The 21,035-nt window shown below is 36.2% G+C and overlaps 1 long non-coding RNA gene across 1 annotated transcript; it reads right to left on the bottom strand.

Annotated features, from left to right (window-relative positions):
• Positions 1 to 389: 389 nt before the first annotated feature.
• Positions 390 to 20,681, bottom strand: LOC122666175. The gene is made up of 3 exons (XR_006333504.1): positions 20,601 to 20,681; positions 3,579 to 3,583; positions 390 to 401 (listed from the first exon to the last, which is right to left on the bottom strand). It is a non-coding gene; the product is annotated as an uncharacterized LOC122666175 (long non-coding RNA).
• Between the last annotated feature and the right edge of the window lie 354 nt (positions 20,682 to 21,035).

Raw genomic sequence — 21,035 nt, 5'->3', positions numbered from 1 at the left:
TTGAAGAGCTCAATTTTTTCAAACAAAGATTCAATCCTCCTTTCCTCCGGCGATAGAGGAAGAGGAGTGAGAACACTGAGCGAGGGTACATAGGCAGCTAGATCTGCCCCATTGGTGGGAATGCCAGGCATGTCTTACACCTATTTCAACACCTTAAGCTTGTTAGAAAATATGCTTGTAGGCAATTGGTATAAGACATGACAGAATGTGCTTGTATATAAATACTAGTAAAAATGCACGTGCAAATGCACGTGTAAGCAATTGTTAAGTGCTGGAGAGAAAATTATTTTGGTCTCATAAGGTAATGAGACTTTCTCAATGTGCAAAATAGTATGAAGTACTAAACTATTATTCAATAAAGCTCATGCATATCATAAAAAAGGATTATGGGAAAATGGTGTCTTTGGTCTCCTTCACCATTGGTTGTAAATCTTATGAGGTTTGATTTGTGAAATAAGATCTTGAATTAGTCAAACAAATAAATTGAAAATAGGGGAGCATAGGCTTGATATGTAGAACTTTACAACTTTAGAATCAGAATGTAAATGGAGCTGAAATTCCAGATGAGTGGAGATCCTGACGGGTCCCAACTGTGGCTGAAATCTCAAGTTAGGCCCACAACCCTATGCATGAGCAATGGACCTAGAGCGGTTCTGAAGCTTAGTATTTTGTGTTTAAACAAAAAATTTTCTCTACAGTCCAGATATAGTTAAAGATCTACCAAACAATTACTTTATTTTCGAATTTCTTCTGTAAATGGTTGGGTGTGACTAATCCAGAGGTTATTTACATTCAAATACATCCAAAAATCTATAATCCTACAAAATTAAAAAAACTAAATGCTAGAGACCAACTGAGCGTAGAAGAGTTAACAACCCCCTAATTGTGCTGATATTGGGACAGCAGGACGGGTTCAAGAATATTGGATAAAAATGGAAAGAGGTTGAAAAAGATTCATTCATGTACCAGTCAGATTAAGGTTCTGTTGACTGGAGAATATAAAAATTTTATGGGAAAACATAATTTAAGCAAATAGTAGATGTTGTTAGTTAAAGCCTTGAAAATTTGGGTTGAATAATCCTGAAGTTTTCAAAGTAACACAATAGTGTATCCTTTTGAGTGTGTTAATTAGATCAACCATCAAGGGGAAAAATTTGTATGTACAGGCTTTTCGATCAACGAAAGATGAACCCACTACCCATTTAATAGTAAGTGCGTTGGTGGTGGTGCTATCCTACATTTGGGAGTGGAGTTAGCAACGACAGCAAGAGGAGCATAATCCAAATTGTGAACATATTGCAGACAAACACCAGTAAACAGGACAGTCTACAAGGGAGAAAAGGATGACTAAGAATACCAAATATCCTCCAAATGGAAGGAAGTAGAAAACAATAACAGATATAGAAAGAATAAAAAAAATCTTTGAGTGTGCAATAACTCCAATAAAAAAATGGCCAACAGACAAAACAGTCCAAAACAAAAAAGGACCATAGGCAACAATTCATCGAAACTCAAAACTATTCTGAAATTAATTAAAACTGTTGGTCCCTACATCCATTACATGTACGATAATTAATATACAAAATGAACGTAGTGGTCAACAAAAATATTCTTCTTCGATCAGACGGAGAAGAGAAGAAATACATTAACCAAGTTGAAATTCTATTGATTAAAAGAGTTTTGAAGAAGAAGGAGGAGATGTACCTCTACATTTTCCTCTTATACACTAGAAGGAGGAGATGTACCTAATAAACGTTTTCCTCTTATACACTAGATGAAATGAAGAGAATGATACTTCTTCGAGCCTTCACTTTGTCCAACTCAGAGACAAATAAGAAATGGAGAAGATGAGCTCTCTATGTAATATCATATTATTGTCTACATACACTGTCCAAAGTAGAATCTGAAACGGTTTAGGGAGGAATGAAATGAACTTAGTTTTATCCTTGGGAAATGAAAAGGTTTAGTTATTTTTAGTTTAAATATTATTAGTGTTAAGAATGACCTATAAACGAACAGTCCGTACAATGGCATTGAAAATCTATTTTTGTTTTTTTTGTTTTTGGTAGAAAGGTAGACTAGTTTCTATTTCTTTTAGAAGAATGGAAAAATCATTTTTTTTTTGTTTTTTGATAGTCGTATCACTATTACTACTCATTCTTAACTTCTTAAATAATTAAATAATTTAAATCCACTTATCTCAAAAAAGTAAAATTTCACTGTAAACTACTCACGATTAATGAAGGCTATTTCTTGGGAGAGAATGAGGGAGTGGATAAGGTAATACCTTATCTACTTAGCAGGAGAATGATTAATGAAGGGTATTTTTTTGGGTTTAGTGATATTTTTGAAGGGTAGTTTTGGCATGAAAATAATTGCCATGACCTTTGTGTTCCTACTTTTATAATATAGTATAGTATAGTATAGTATATAGAATGAAGTATGATAGATATAATAGATAGATAAATAGATACATAGATACATAGATTACAATCAAAGCTAGCAAGCTATTGTGACGAAGTTAATGAGGGTTGTTGGGATTGAGTTGTTCATTTTACTTTGTTGGGTTTTTTATATGTTGGGAACTGCAATCTTAACATCAAAAGATCTTTTAAATAATCCACAACTTTCTTTATGTATGCCCACATCCCAATCGAGTTCTGTGTCCAAATAAATGACCAAATCCCAATCTCCTCTTCATTGAGCCCAACGCAACATTTCCTTTCCATTAGTAAAGTTGTATGTGTAAATGCAGGTGTTTGCTTTTTTTTTTTTCATATATAAATCATCGAAATAAACATTACAGTAATCTATTTTTTCTTTTATTTCTTTAAATTTTTTTTTTCATTTTACAATGACAAAGGTTTTTTTGTCATATATAAATCATCGAAATAAAAATTACAGTAAAGTATTTGTTCTATTATTTCTTTAAAAAAAATGTAGAGAGGTTGATCCTGCCTTAGTCGCTAGTGCACAAACAAAGAGTTCCTTATCAAATAGACTCGTACCAGCATCACCGTTAGGAAGATCAGATTCAACTTTGCACCAGTTGTTTTCTGCTGCAAATAACAACATAAAGTAGTCGTTTATTCTGCTATTCCCAATAAAATAAGTATTAAAGCAATGACAGCTATGAAGCATGTACGGTGATATGACATATCGAAACTATTAATGTCAAGTTTTGAACATGACCGATATGTAATGAATTTATGTCTATTCGACTCTTCCAATAAGCAAAAAACAAGTGTTCAATTTTCCTTTCTTTCTTTGGTCAACAAATCGAAATCTAAACTGACAAAGATAAAGCATTCGTGTGACAAGAATTACAAAGGTTGACGAAGGCCTGATTTGGTATGATTTCTATTTCAATATCAGGGGGTGATTTCTATTTCTGAAATTGTTTGGTTTGATTTTTGCACCTTATTTCAGTGAAATAGAAATCAAGTGAAATAGAAATTCTGAAATAGCTGAGGAGCTGTTTCAGAATTTCTATTTCATTTGATTTAACACTCGTGCTCTTGAATGAACACATGGTTAATTTCATGGGCATAATAGTAATTTTATGTTAAAAATAAAACACACCCTTCTTCTCCTAATGGTATCACCATCACCACCCCACTCCCACCATTGCCACCACCACCGCCACCACCACTACCACCACCACTACTACCCTGCTACCACCACAGCCACTATTACCCTGCCATCACCACCACCGCCACCACTACCGCTACCGCCGCCAGCACCACCATTGCCATCACCACCACCACCACTACCCCGTCGCCGCCACCACCACAATCCTTCCCAAAGAAATATAAAGAATCTATTCTTAGAATTTGAAGTATCAAATGGATTTATTTATTCTTGAAATATTTCATATTGATACAATCAAAACAATTTCAATTTTTTGATAAAAAAAATCTATTTATTAACTATTTCAAGAAATCAATTCAAAATTGAAATGGAAATCATACCAAATCAGGCCGAAGATAACATGGTAGGGTTGTAATGTAATGTGTGAACGGTCAAAGTATGATGTGATTTGAACCATTAGCCAACACAATATTTTAAAAATCAACCCTAACAGTCGACCGATATATGATGCTTGGTTGATGATCAAAAGTGATAAGTCGATCTATAATGGCCATCCAGTCGACCGATCAATGGTGACTACTCTAATAAACCTACCTATCTATGGGTTATAAGAAGGTGGGCATATTCAGTATGCAACATACAACATCAATCTTCCCCTCTTATATGAGTATTAATGATTGTGGCTGGGTCTGTGGGGTCTTACATCATGTTTGTATATATGTATTGTTAATTACTGACTGTGTGGTGTATGTGTGTAACGTAGTCAAGTTTAATGAGCATGTGCTTATGAAGTCCTAAAATCAAGGGTGAAGGAGTCATTTCCTCCTTTAGTTCGAAAGCTAACCCCAATCACCCTCTTCCTCTTCTTCTTCTCGATTTTGAACCGTAAACCCCTGGACATTTCCTTCTACAAGCTCTATTCATCTCTCACGTCAAAGTATCAGTAAATTTTCAGATCAATATTGATCTTACGGTACTTGTTGTGATCCCGACGACATCAAAAAAGAAGAGAAGGGAAGCCTAATCCTTATATTTTGGCTTAAATGATGGAAAAAGTTGATGTCAAAGACTATTGTAAGAAGTGTAATTCTAGTTCCTTGTAGGAAGGGGCGAACACTAACTAATTAGGGATTCAATCAAGGGTAACATCTATAGTAGTGTATATAAAATCACTTTTACAATCAATTTTTTATCTTGTGGATAGAACAAAGTTCCCAACCTTATATGTACTAAATTGTATCTGTTACGTGCAAGATAATGTACAAAATAAAATAAAATCAAAGGGAAACAATAGGGATAGAAAGAGAGGAAGAGAGAGATAAATTTGAGATAGAGTTTTGCTTTACAGACGAAGCAAATTATATATTTTTTTCTGTTGGTTAGAAACTCAAGATTAATTTTAATTTTTCAAATATCATTTCTATTTCACCTTTTCAGAAATAAATACACATAAAATAATTGGTTATCACACTACCCACTTCCCACACCTACAACTTCTCCTACATTTTCTCTCCAACTCATCCGGTTGCTAATAACTAATTACACACTTACTACTAATTAACTACTTAATATTAAATAAATGTATTACTACTAATTAACTACTTAATATTAATTAAATATTAAATAAGATATACGTAACAGTATCGTACCACCAAAATCAGATTTGTATTACAAGATTGATGAAGAGGATAGTAAATTTCAAAACAATATTAGTTATTGTACAGCAGGTTAAATATTGTAAATTGCAAAACAGTTTACAAAAACCTTATGAAAAACATGTTCCCAAACTTAGACATCCGGTATTAGCATTCAGAATGAGTAGTAGATTTGTCAGGAGGTCTTTGGTGACTTGGCCTCAGTATCTGCACGAGAATTAGACAAAGGTTGACCAAGGTTGAGGGCTTTGGAAGGCCTACTTCGGCCACGACGCTTTGGTTGGCCCGCTGCTGCAAGTCCAATTACCGTTTTCATTTTTACTGAATGAGTACCACCATCACCTATTGTAGGGTTGGGTTGAAAGTGGGTACTCATATCAGTACCACCATCACCTATTGTAGGGTTGGGTTGAGAGTGGGTACTCATAAGATTTGATACTTGTCGGTTGAACTTGTCATGGGCATCCAGAAACTGCAAAATCAGTATTCGTCTAAGAAAATTTATTTCAGCCCAGAATTTATATTAGGAACTAAAAACACTGATCACAGACGTATATGGAAGTTATGGATAAACATACAATGTCAAGTTCTGAATGAGCAGCTACAAGTTTGGCCACTAGTTCAATATTTTTTGCTTGTACCTATATTCCAACAATACTATATCATTTATAAATCCTCTGAGTATCAACTTAATAAAATATTATCATCGGGGGTACATGTACAAGACTACAACAATTAATGGATTGCTCAATATAATATGATACATACCTTATTCACAATGCCCCATGCTATTTCCAACTGTAATGCTAATTCTTGATTTTCCTTGACCAATGCCTGAGATTGAAAGAAGGGAATTTATGATTAATAGTGAATAAACCCTTATCATATTCAAAATCAAGTGTCATTATGTTAAAATGACCTTTTGATAGGAATCAATGTATAGTTCCCGGTATCGATTTTTGTTCCCTTGCACTCACAAAACATACAATATTCGTAAACATAAAACATCACATATTAATTAATTGAGATGAAAAACATCTACGTTGATAATCATTCGAATAGTATTTCCTTACATGATTTTCATACATTTGTTTTTCCTTCAAACTAGAAAACTCTATTTTCTCCAATACAGGACCATGTTCTTCTTCATTTTGTCGATGCTTGGGTTCTTCTTCACTTAAGTCAATGGTTGCAATGACAATATCTCTACCTTCACCCGCCTTTCTACTATATGATGGAAACTGAATACGCCCCGACCGTCTGACCTGAATATTAGAACTACCGAATGTTCTCCCTTTTGATATTTGGCTTTTACTTTTGTCATTCATCTTTACCAAAATCCATAAAAATAAAAATAATAAATAAAATTAAAAAAAAAATAGGTAAACACACTTATATTTACAGATGGTGCACCCATGTTGTGAATCATATGGGAAGCCGAAATATGTGTATGGTTCACAAGTAGACGAGGAGAGGATGTTCCTTAACAAACTGAAAAACAGATTGGAAAAGACAGAACCGTAACGCATAACAATTGGACTGCATTCAACCCCAAATCTTATTCTAAATAATCGATTTTTCCAAACAATGAATACAGGGTTTCGTTTTGTAATCTACTGTTCAGTTTTCCAATTAAATTTTATGTACATATTATTGACGACATTTGTTTGCATTTCTATTGAATATACAGAAAACAAACGACATTATCCTCTATGGTTAAAGAACAGAATTTGGGGAAGCAGAACCAAAAAAATAGCAGGACTGGGATAACCAGAAATAGAGAAATGAAAATGGAACAAAGTAACATACCTTGGAATGGGCCTTAATGATGCGTAGTGTAGAAGGAGGTCAAACAAGCAGAGGAGACAGAGATGACCGATCTTCTAAGTAATGGCTTAAGTTTAGGGTTTCTTGTCCACCAACTTACAACGAAAAGTAGTCGTTTAGTCTGATTTGCCCAATAAAATAAGGGTATAGTTTTTTTATTTTTTATTTGGTAAGAAAAAAAAAATATGGAACTGACATTGGCGGCCAACTTTTTACCCAAATATTAATGGGCTGACAAGTATTGAAAATGAGCGATATGCAATGAATTTATGTCTTTTCAACTCTTCCAATAACGCAAGAAACAAGGTTCCAATTTTCCATTTTTTATTTTGGGTCAAGAGTAATGTTTTGTTTAACTCGAGACTTCGAGAGTGGAGTCAAATTAATTGAATCACAAGTAGATAGATTATAACCAGGGATCGTGGCCAATGATGTGCTCAAAGATGAACCTTTGTTGGATGTGTAAATTTTGTAGGATTTGAAAAAATTTCAGCAGGTTTATGAAATTAACACTCACCGTTATAATGTACAAAATTAACAGTACTTGTATGATGTGATTTGTAGCATTAACCCAATTTTTTTTTTTATCAATCAACCTTAACAGTCAACTGATCAGGTTACTTGGGTGATGATCAAAAGTCATAAGTCCATCTATTATTTGTACCAGTCGACCGATCATTGCTAACCAGCCTGATAAACCCACCTATATAGGTTGATATGAAGGTGGGTGTATTCATTCTGGAACATCTAAGGTGAATCTTACACTTTTACAAGAGTGAAAGTACATATACCACTCTATGGGTCTGTTTTCCCATATACTCACAACTAGGGATGTAAACAGATCAGTTTCGGCTCGGATAATGCTATATCCGATTATCCGCATCCGCATCCGATTACCTTTCGAACGAATTCGGATACAGCTAAACGGATATGAACACGGATACGGATCGAAGATTTAGTCCGTTTACATGTAAATATAGATTGTCGGATTGGTATAGCCTATCCGTATCTGCATCAATTTACCTTTCGGATGGATTCGGATAGTTCTAAACGGATACCGAACCGGATTTGGGCTATTCATTTACACCCCTACTCACAACTGTTACACTATTAAATATTGTATATATACATTAGCATTAGTAGTTGTTGTATGGGTCAATAGGGTGTTACGATTTATTTTTAATATGATGTGTATATATGTATTTATTGATTGTGTATGGTTGTCGGGGAACTTAGGATAAATTTTGTGTATGTATTGTAAATATGTAATTAGTAAGTGTGTATATGTGTCAGGGGTATAACGATTACTTTGAGTTATGTGTATACAACATTTAATAGTTGTCACTCGAATATAAATTATCGGTTATGTTCGTAGTCTCACGGCTATGAACATATGATTTTGGTTAGTAAACTTATGTATGTGTCTCAATGTCTACAAGGGGTCTAATGATAATTTTTATGTCAATACGATATATTGAATTAGTAGTTGTGGTTTGGGTATCAAAGGTCTCAAAAGGTTGTTTGGGTTTCCCTATATCAATTATATATCTATATAATTCATAATTGTGTATCACTGTAAGCATTTGAACGGGATTTTGTTGGTTTTGGTTTGTACGTAATCTTAGGGGGTGCACATGACTGATTTTATATGAATTCTATATATGTAATTGTCTATGTGTCAACGGGATCTGCCCAAAATGTGGTTTCTATGAAATCTAATAAATTATAAACTCATTCTGTTGATATTCATAAGTTACAACTACCTATAATATCAATGTCCTAAATTTGAATAAATTTGTTTATATTTGAAACAATAATCTTAAAAAAATTAACCCATCAACGATGACAAGTCGACCGATTAATATAATAAAGTCGACTGCGAATTTGGAACATTCGACCGATAGAGTTAAAGACTATAAATGGCTTAGGTAACACTATATACATATATCATTTCAAGTCGACCAGTTATTGTTACCCTAATTCCTATCATCCTCCATACAGAACGCATATAATGCACTGTTGCTCATCGATCCATCATACGCATACATTACATGACGGGTTACTAAGAGCAGATCCATCCATCATAGCCGTCTTGGTTCTAAGTCATAAAAGCATACTGAAGAACTTTAGGGATTTTCAATTTATCAAACAAAAAAACCTTTAGGGACTTTCATATTTGATTTAAAATCACAAGGTTCGAAGAAACTCTAACACTGATCTTCCAAAAATACCACCAACATCACTTCTCACAACCGTCCCATTGTGAACCCAAAAAGGGGAAAGGTTCGTGTATGAGAGAGGGTGGGAGTTTGAAGGCATTATTATTGGGTGGGGGTTATGACTTTTTGAATTCTTTGTGAGAGGGGACACAACCGTGAGAATCGTCATTTGAATGGAACCATTTTCCTATAAACTCATTTAAAGAGTTGGACGGTAGTTACTGGGTTGAATCAGAGAATGGTAAAGATGGAGTCCGAGACCATGAATGAATCCGGTGAACGGTATCCTCTCGGAGTGGGAAGCCCATCCCCCATAGTCGATTCGACGGGGATGACCTCCGGTACACAATCACCAGGTACTTCTAAAAGTTGCTCGCCCGATTCTCCTGACTTGGGTGGTATTTCCCAGTGGCCGACTTGGCCTCCCCGGTTCGATCGCCGATCGACCACTAACAACCTTGACAATGACCTCATAGGCATGGTCGCGGTTTTGGATAATCAACTTGAGGAGATGAAGATGATGCTTGGCCAATTGGAACATGATCAGGGGTGTATTATTAGAAAGACTGGGGTGTTGCAGTCGAAGATGGGGGAGTTGCAGAAGTTGTTAGATGACATTAAGGGGGATGTGCGGGAGCTGTTAGAGGAAGAACATCAGCAGAGGAAACGTGCTGATCGTTATCAGACGGAGATGGATGACATGAATAGGCATTGGAAGAACGCATTTGCCATACTCGATGAAGCCTTTTGTCAAGCCTTGAATGTACCCAAGCGTCTGCGACCTTCCCCATAGTGCTGATGTTGTTGTTTCGGTCATGAATTGATATCCTTTCTCAGTTTTTTTTATAATTTTTGGTCAAGATGTTCTTTTTTTTGTCTGCTTTTTTAATTTGGTTCGGGGCATTATGATGAAAGTTCTTTTCACCAGTTTGTCTTTAATGGAAATTAACAAATTTGCGTATCTCCTTTGAGGTTTTGCTCGTGGGTGTCCTTATGAAGGCAAGTCGGAAGAGTTGTTAAATATTTTTTTTTTGTTTGGGTTAACAATTGAATAATAGCGTAGTTGGTAATGGTAGATAATGGTGCGTAAAGGGCCATTGTTACCAGGAGGACGAAGGTAACGAAATAATTCAACCGACTGTCTTAATCGAACTTCCACACACATACACGCAGACGGATCATGTTAATAAGATGCCCCATTTCGTAAACTAGTAAACTGATTAAAACTTAACATTGGAAGTATCAGTCGCTTGATCTTGATAATCGGTCATCTGTTTATGTAGCTTCTTTAAAACTGAACTCCTGATATCGGGTGCCTCCTAACATTGGTTCTGATTTATACTCTACGTAAATATAACAAAAATGAACAAAATATAACAACAAAATAGAAGAAAATCGTGCCTTGTAACATTTAATTGGCTAATTACTATGTTTGAGCCTTATACCATAACAAATAAGTACCAATTGGAATAATGAAAATTCATTCAAAACCCTAACCCTGATACAAGACATCTAATACCCATACACATAGGGATGTAAGCGGATCGGATTCGGCTTGGATAGTGCTATATTCGAATCCGCATCCGATTCACTTTCGCACGGATTCGGATAGTGGTTATTGTCATTGTAAGTTGTGATTTGTATTCCTAAATTGAATACTTACAAGAGATGATATTTATAGTTAGAATGAGACCCATTGTATTAGGATTCTATGAAGGATTTACATGTGTGATAAGGATGGTAGTTACTATATCTCACATGCGATAATAATAGAAGGATTCTATTATCACATCTGGTGGTTAAAGGTAAGAGCTTAAGACTGTTAAGGAAATCGAGGATACCCAATATAGCGTGTCACTACAATGGTAACGGATAACGGCTATATTGGTCAATAGTGGTAAACGGATACGAACACGGATACGGATCGGATATTTTATCCGTTTACATGTAACTATAGCTTTTCGGATAGATATGGCCTATCCATATCCGCATCCATTAAGATTTCGGACGGATTCGGATAGTGATAGATGGATACGGACACGGATACAGAAATGGATTTTGGCTATTCATTTACACCCCTACATACACAAGTAATAACCGTAGCACCAACCATACCCATACATGACTACTAATTAATTCTAATAGAAATTATTAAAAAACCGTAATACCCAAATATGACCCATAATATACAAATTTTCATTTTTCCTTTTGCTTTTTGCCTTTACACAATTCCTTTAAAGTGAGGAGGAAACCTTGCGGCCCATAATTGGGATGGTTAACAGTTGTGAAATTTTCAAGGGCTATTTACTTATTAGCCCACATAGTAAGTGACGATACGGGCAAAACTTGAGCTTCGGGATACACAGCTGTGCAGTTGTATCACAACATAGCACGATCAAGAGTACTGAAGACACTACAAGCTACTCTCATTGATTTGATTGACACTTATGAGTTGATGGCCTTGTCTATCTTATCCGGCATGCACATTAAATGCCTACATATATAATCATTGCGCTTTAGAGAGGAAAACCCTAAATGAAAATATCGGATGTTGCATGGTAAGTGGCTTTTGGGATACAAGGACTCCCTAATAAGTTAAAAATGGGAAAGCTAAAAATGATATTCTTACAAAAGAGATGTATGGCCATGTTTAACTCTCTTCTCAAATTCAAACGCTGACGCAGACAAATAGAGATAGATATAGAGAGAGAATAAGAGAGGTAGAGGATGTGGACATAAACTCCCAAAAATATATAATCAGGCAAAATAGTATAGAATGAAAATAGGATTGAAGTAGGTTGTCCAAACAATCAGGATTGACGGTAGTATCAGGAAGGTTCAAATTTAAAGAAACTTGACGCTGAAGAAAGAGCTCTTTAAAAAATAAAAACAAAAACCAAAATTAAAAGGATAAGAAACAGAGCCAATATGACTTTGTGTGAGACCTTGAAAGAAAGAGACAAAATCTTGCCGGGAAAATAGAAGCAAGATAGCTAAGGTAATATGACAGAAAGACACCCAATTACTTGAAAACTTTGCAAAATCTGACAAGGAAACAAAGAATTTTACCCGCCAAATTGGTAAATTATTTCCTATAATAGCAAATGGTATCAGGCTATCAGTATCACTCCACTCTACTCCATCCAATAACTCTTCCTTTAGACCACCCATGAAGATTCCTAGTAATGTTCATACTCACCAAAACTAATTACACACTTACTACTGATTAACTACTTAATATTAAACTAACTTATTACTACTAATTAACTACTTAATATTATTTAAATATTAAATAAGATATACGTAACATTATTGTAGCACCAAAATTAGATTTGTATCACAAGCTTGATGAAGAGGATAGTAAATTCCAAAACAATATTAGTTATTGTACAGTAGAAGACAGATTAAACATTGTACATTGCAAATGCAAAAAAAAAAAATTAAAAAAAATAAATAAAAAAGAACCAGTTTACAAAAACCTTAATGGACAACATGTTCCCAAACATCAAACATACGGTATCAGCATTCAGAATGAGTAGTAGATTTATCAGGAGGTCTTTGGTGACTTGGCCTCAGTATCTGCACGGGCATTAGACGAAGGCTGACCAAGCTTGTGGGCTTTCGAAGGCCTACCTTGGCCACGACGCTTTGGTTCGCCCGCTGCTGCAAGTCTAATAACCGTTTCAATTTTTGCTGAATGAGTACCACCATCACCATTTTTTATTTTGGGTCAAGAGTAATGTTTTGATCAACTCGAGACTTCGAGAGTGGAGTCAAATTAATTGAATTACAAGTACAAAGATTATAACCAGGGATCGTGGCCAATGATGTGCTCAAAGATGAACCTTTGTTGGATGTGTAAATTTGGTAGGATTTGAAAAAAATTTGCAAGGTTTATGAAATTAACACTCAGCCTTATAATGTAAAAAATTAACGGTACTTGTATGATGTGATTTGTAGCATTAACCCAAATTTTTTTTTTCTCAATTAGCCCTAACACATAACCGATCAAGTTACTCGGGTGATGATCAAAAGTCATAAGTCGATCTATTATTTATACCAGTCGACCGATCATTGCTGACCACTCTAATAAACCCATGTATATAGGTTGATATAAAGGTGGGCGTATTCATTCTGGAACATCTAAGGTGAATCTTACACTCTTGCATGAGTGAAAGTACATATACCACTCTATAGGTCTGTTTTCCCATACACTCACAACTAGGGGTGCAAACGGATCGATTTCGGCTCGGATAGTGCTATATCCGCATCCACATCCGATTACCTTTCCGATGAATTTGGATAGAGGTAAACGGATACGAACGCGGATACAGATCGGAGATTTAATCTGTTTACATGTAAATATAGCTTGTCGGATTGGTATAGCCTATTCGTATCCGCATCAATTTACCTTTCGGATGGATTTAGATAGTTGTAAACGGATACGGTACCAGATGTGGGCTATTCATTTACATCCCTACTCACAACTGTTACACTATTAAATATTGTATATATACATTAGAATTAGTAGTTGTTAAGGCTGTAAATGGATCGGATTCGGCTCGGATAGTGCTATATCCGCATCCGCATCCGATTAGCTATTGGACGGATTCGGATAGTGCAAAATGAATACAGAGAAGGATACGGATCGGATATTTTATCCGTTTAAATGTTAATATACCTTTTCGGATAGCTATAGTGCTATATCCGTATCCGCATCCGTTTAGCTTTCGGACGGATTCGGATAGTGCTAAACGGATACGGACACGGATACAGAAATGGATTTCTGCTATTCATTTACACCCCTAGTTGTTGTATGGGTCAATAGGGTGTTATGATTTATTTTTTATATGATTTCTATATATGTATTTATTGATTGTGTATGGTTGTCAGGGAACTTAGGGTAAATTTTGTGTATTATTGTATATATGTAATTAGCAAGTGTGTATATGTGTAAGGGGTGTAACAGTTACTTTGAGTTATGTGTATACAACATTTAATACTTGTCACTCGAATATAAGTTATCGGTTATCTTTGTAGTCTCACTGGTGTGAACATATGATATTGGTTAGTACACTTATGTATGTGTCTCCATGTCTACGGGGGGTCTAATGATATTTTTTATGTGAATAGGATATATGGAATTAGTAGTTGTGGTTTGGGTATCAAAGGTCCCAAAAGGAAGTTTGGGTTTCTCTATATCAATTATATATCTATATAATTCATAATTGTGTATCACTGTAAGCATTCGAACGGGGTGTTTTTTTTTTTTTTTTTTTTTGTACGTAATCTTGGGGGGTGCAGATGATTGATTTTATATAAATTCTACATATGTAATTGTCTATGTGTCAACGGGATCTGCCAAAATTTTATTTTCTATAAAATCTTTTTTTTTTTTTTCATAAGTTTTTCTATGAAATCTTATTAGTTATAAACTCATTTTGTTGATATAAATAAGTTAAAACTACCTATAATATCAATGCCCTAAATTAGAAAAAAATTCTTAATATTTGAAACAATAATCTTATAAAAATAAATCCATCAACGATTACAAGTCGACCGATTAATTTAATAAAGGCGACTGCAAATTTGGAACATTCGACCGGTAGAATTAAAGACTGTATCATTTCAAGTCGACCGATTATTGTTACCCTAAACTAAAAATTTAGTAAGAACCAGGAGATCAAGTTGAACTCTAAAGTTAGTTATTGCTTATGAGTCCCAAATCTCAATAAAACGACGGTCAACTTTCGCAAATACCACCAACATCACTTCTCACAACTTGCTATTTTTAATTGGTAGGGCCTATGATGGGAGGTAGGATGTGTAGCAGGAGGTAAACCTTATACTTTATTTATGTATGGTAAACCTTTTGTTAATACAACCTATAATACCCTGCACAACCACTATTCAAGCATTATTCACAAGATAGGCCAAATCTTATTGATCTAAAATGTAATTTGTATTGACTAAATTACATCAAAGGTCAATATCACTAGATTCTAATCCAATGATTCACAGGTTGGTTGCGTGGAATAGACACTACCTACAAGATACAGTTCTTTCTATATCCTACCATCTCATACATCAAAACCCTAATTCCTATTATCCTCCATACAGAAGGGTAATTATGCACTGTTGCTCATGGATCCATTCGACGCATACATTACATGACGGATTACTAAGACGAGATCCATCCATCATAGCCGTCTTGGTTCTAAGTCATAAAAGCATACTGAAGAACTTTACGGACTTTCAATTTATCAAAAATAAAAAGTTTAGGGACTTTCATATTTGATTTACCATCACGAGGTTCGAAGAAGCTCTAATACTAATCTTCCAAAAATACCACCAACATCACTTCTGACAACCGTCCCATTATGAAAAAAGGGGAAAGGTTTCAGACATGGCTGTGTAAGCCGTGTATGTGAGAGGGTGCGAGTTTGAAGGCATTATTATTAGGTGGGGGTTTATGACATTTTGAATTCTTTGTGAGAGGGGACACAATCGTGTGAACCATCATTTGAATGGACCCGCTTTCCTTTAAAGTCATTTACACAGTTGGACGGTGGTTACTTGGTTAAATCAGAGAAGGGTGAAGATGGAGTCCGAGACCAAGAATGAATTTGGTGAACGGTATCCTGTCCGAGTGGGAATCCCATCCCCCGTAGTTGGTTCGGAGGGGAAGACCTCCGCTACACAATCATCAGGTACTTCTAAAAAGCGTTCACCCGATTCTCCTGATTTGCGTGGTATTTTGCCGTGGCCAACTTTGCCTCCCGGGTTCAGTCACCGGGCAACCACTGTCACCCCTAACAATGACCTTATAGGCATGGTCGCGGTGGATAATCAGGTTGAGGAAATCAAGATGATGCTTGTCCAATTGGAACATGAGCAGGGGTGTATTATCAGAAAGACTGGGTTGTTCCAGTCGAAGATGGGGGAGTTTCAGAAGCTGTTAGATCAGATGAAGGGGGGTGTGTGGGAGGCGTTAGAGGATGCACATCAGTAGAGGAAACGTGCTGATTGTTATCAGAAGGAGATGGAAGAGATGAAGAGGCTTTGGAAGAACGCAACTGCCACACTCGATGAAGCCTTTTGCCAAGCCTTCAATATACCCAAGCGTCTGCGACATTTCCCATAGTGCTGACGTTGTTGTTTCGGTCATGATTTGATATCCTTTCTCAGTTTTTTTGATTTTTGGTCAAGATGTTCTTTTTGTTCTCTGGTTTTATGTTTTGGTCCCATAGCTGGGGCATTATGATGGAAGTTCTTTTCACCAGTTTGTATTGAATGGAAATGAACAAATTTGCGTATCTCCTTTGTGGTTTTGCTCTTGGGTGTCTTTATGAAGGCAAGTCGAAGGAGTTGTTAAATTTTTTTTTTTTGGTTTGGGTTAACAATTGATTAATAGCGCAGTTGGTAATGGTAGATAATGGTGCGTAAAGGGCCATTGTTAGCAGGAGGACAAAGGTAACGAAATAATTCAACCGACTGTCTTATTTGGAGTTCCACACACATACACGGAGACGGATCATGTTAATAAGATGCCCCATTTCGTAAACCGGTAAACTGATTAACACTTAACATTGGAAGTATCAGTCTCTTGATCATGATAATCGGTCATTTGTTCATGTAGCTTCTTTAAAACTGAACTCCTGATATCGGGTGCCTCCTAACATTGGTTCTGATTTATACTCTGTGTAAGTATAAAAAAAATAACAAAATATATCTAAAAAGTAGAAGAAAATCGTGCCTTCTAACATTTAATTGGCTAATTACTGTGTTTCACCCTTATACCAAAACATATAAGTACCAATTGGAATAATGAAAATTCATTCAAAACCCTAACCCCGATAGAAGACATCTAATACACATACATATAGGGATGTAAGCGGATAGGATTAGGCTCGGATAGTGCTATATCCGTATCCGCATCCGATTTGGTTTTGCACGGATTCGAAAAGTGCTTATTTTGATTGTAAGTTGTGATTTGTATTCCTAAATTGAATAGTTATAAGAGATGATATTTATAGTTACAATGAGACCCATTGGGTTAGGATTCTATAGCACGTTAGTAGAATGGTAACGACTAACGGCTATATTGGTCAATAGTGCTACACAAATACGGATACGTAGATCGGATATTTTATCCGTTTACATGTAACTATAGCTTTTCAGATAGCTATGGCCTATCCGTATCTGCATCCGTTTAGCTTTCAGATGGATTCGGATAGTGATAGACGGATATGGACACGGATACGAAAATGGATTTCGGCTATTCATTTACACCCCTACATACACAACTAATAATTGTAGCACCAACCATACCCATACATAACTACTAATTAATTCTAATAAAAAATTAATGAAAAATCATAATACCCAAATAAGACCCGTAATACAAATTTCCATTTTCCCTTTTGCTTTTTGCCTTTACACAGTTCCTTTAAAGTGAGGAGGAAACCTTGCGGCCCATACTTGGGATGGTTAACAGTTGTGAAATTTCCAAGGGATATTTACTTATTAGCCCACATAGTAAGTGACGATACGGGCAAAACTTGAGCTTCGGGATACACAGCTGTGCAGGTGTATCACAACATAGCACGATTAAGAGTACTGAAGACACTACAAGCTACTCTTATTGATTTGATTGACACTTATAAGTTGATGGCCTTGTCTATCTTCTCCGGCGTGCACATTAAATGCCTACATACATAATCATTGTGCTTTAGAGAGAAAAACCCTAAATGAAAATATCGGATGTTGCATGGTAAGTGGCTTTTGGGATACAAGGACTCCCTAATAAGTTAAAAATGGGAAGGCTAAAAATGATATTCTTGCAAATGAGATGTATAGCCATGTTTAGAGGCCATGTTTAACTCTCTTCTCAAACTCAAACGCTGACACAGACAAATAGGGAGAGATATAGAGAGAGAATAAGAGAGGTAGAGGATGTGGACATAAACTCCCAAAAATATGTAATCAGGCAAAATAGTACAGAACAAAAATAGGATTGAAGTAGGTTGTCCAGACAATCAGGATTGACGGTAGTATCAGGAAGGTTCAAATTTAAAGAAACTTGACGTTGACGAAAGAGCTCTTTAAAAAATAAAAATAAAAACCAAAATTAAAAGGACAAGAAACAGAGCCACTGTGACTTTGTGTGAGACCTTGAAAAAAAGAGAGACAAAATTTTGCTGGGAAAATAAGTGTAGTTGGTGGGAAAATAGAAGCAAGATAGCTAAGGTAATATGAGAGAAAGCCACCCAATTACTTGAAAACTGTACAAAATCTGACAAGGAAACAAAGAACTTTACCCGCCAAATTGGCAAATTATTTCCTATAAAAGCAAATGGTATTAGGCTATCAGTATCACTCCACTCTACTCCATCCAATAACTCTTCCTTTAGACCACCCATGAAGATTCCTAATAATGTTCCTACTCACCAAAAGAATGGAATGGAACATCATTCTCAACTATCAACCATAGCAGGAGGAGGACAATACCCCCTCTTCAACTGAGAAGCGCTCAAAATAGGTGGCACAACCACCTTGCTGTTCTCCATGCTGGATGGATTCCTCCCCAACATCAAAGGCCAGGTTCAAGTGCTTTGAACCTAATCATTATACTGGATGATCCGATGGTGGTAGCATACATTGACATCACCTCGAGTTATGAAGAGGAGGATGAAGTTCCTACTATCAAAAAAGAAGCGGGAACTTCTAATCTGCCTTTTTTTTATAAAAAGAGAAGAGGTGGAAGCGACTGCGATGGGGGATGAAGTGAAGGTGAAAGGCAAAGCCATTTGCGCCACTGCTATCAAAGATGGGGCTGGACCGAGTACAATAGCAAAGGGAAACATGGTACGTCCAATGTACTATGTACGTCCTAATTGTGTATTCACTCTCCCACCTTCATATTTTAGGTCCATGTTGCTCAGCCATCGTTCGTTATCAGCATTATCTCGCAGCAACTCGACCACGGTGGGAAATTCTACCAAATAGTTCCCTACCTATCAGCTCTTGTGTTTGCTTCCCTAGATTAGTTTATATGCTCCCTTTAGAACTTTTGTGGGCTGAGCAATTCTGCACTACTTTTGTTTGCTCTGGGAAGCTTTGTGTCTTAGACTTTTTTTGGGAATGTTTTGCGTGGCTTTGTGTGTTTGTTTTTTTTTGGTAATGACTGTTGTGTGTTTGTTAGCTTACCTTTTGGTCTGGGAAGCTTTTGTCTCTTTCACTTCTTTTAGGAAAGTTCTGCATACTTTTGTGTGTTTGTTAGATTACCTTTTGTAAGTTTGTGTAGAAAGAAAGAATCTGTGCAGTTTTTAAGTTTTGTTGGGGTAATGTTCACCTACTCAAGCGTACGTCCTCAATTCAAAGTCGTTTAGATAGAATCTATATTGTAAAAATGTTCCATCTGAACGAATGTGAGTTGATTGTGTATGCCCACGTATGTCAACATTCACCTCCTCCTGTACCCGTTTCCAAATATCTAATGAAGTACTTTTTCAATCTTTATCTTTAAATTAGGGTATTTTTACTCAAATTCTATATCCTATGAGCTCGGCGCCTCATCATAGGTAGACACATGGTTTTGGTGCATTTTCAATGGTAGCGGATGGAGTGAATGTTGTAGATAAATTTCGTAATCCTCTATGTCTTAGACTGACCAAAGCCACGAGCCAGTCTCTCCACAATATGGGGACCAGGAATGGGATAATGTGAAAAATAACATTATGGCGCACTGTGATGTCATGGAATGATGGAAGTGAAGTAGAAAAGCCAGGCATTGGGCCTTGCCATACACATTCCTAGGTGTGCGTTGAGATGTGTGGGGCAAAGCTCAACTTGGTGGATGACACCTGGTAGGACCATGGCATTGGGTTTTTCCGCACACATTCCTTTTAAGTTTTTTCATCCAACCGGATTTTTCTCCTCTCAGGTTCCTTCATCTATAAGTTTCTATAACTAACCCCCTAGAATCGTAACACGTGGCACTAACTGATCTAACAGATGAGAATAACCAACCTTAACCCAACTCAATCCTAACCTAACCTAACATTCTCTCTCCTCTCTCACTCCCCATCACACCTGCAACTCCTCTCTTACTCTCACTCCAACCGCCTCACTCCCCTGGTTTTAATCCACTCGTCCACAATAACCTCCTGCTCCCACTAACTCTCAGGTGGAAAACCCTGCTTTCTTATAAACCTCTCTGCATTGTAGATATCAACTCCATCCTCCAAGCTTCCAACCAAAAAGAAAACGAAGAAGATCAGGTAAGAGCTAGAAGATGAAGAGAAACGTTCATTAAGAGTCATCATCATCATAATCTTCTGCGCCTTCTTCAGCTATGGTTTCTAATGTAGGAGAGTTTGAAGATTTCTGAGGAGAGATCAAAAGGGCTGGAGCAACCTCCATCCATGACTGAAAATATGTGATGCTGACCCTTGCCATTAAAATTGCAGGGAACCTCCAAGTACTCTTTTCTTCCTTAATTATCTCTGGTGGAGGAGAGAAAGAGAGATCTTAGGAGAAGATCAAGATGGAGCTATAAGAAGCCTTCTTTACCTTACTAAGGGATGAGAAATTTAACTTTGTTCTCAATCAAATCAAATTTGTTAAAGTTTGTATCTTTATTAAATTCGTGTATTTGTGTTTGGATTCCAATTTGTTCATAATTTCAGGCTGTACCCTAATGACAACAACTGAATATGTCCTCTTCTTCTCTCAGTTGTAC

Source organism: Telopea speciosissima, chromosome 6 (assembly GCF_018873765.1).
Source record: "Telopea speciosissima isolate NSW1024214 ecotype Mountain lineage chromosome 6, Tspe_v1, whole genome shotgun sequence".
Lineage (NCBI taxonomy): Eukaryota > Viridiplantae > Streptophyta > Magnoliopsida > Proteales > Proteaceae > Telopea > Telopea speciosissima.
Note: the sequence above shows the minus strand (reverse complement) of the source record. Positions and strands in the feature narration are given on the sequence as shown.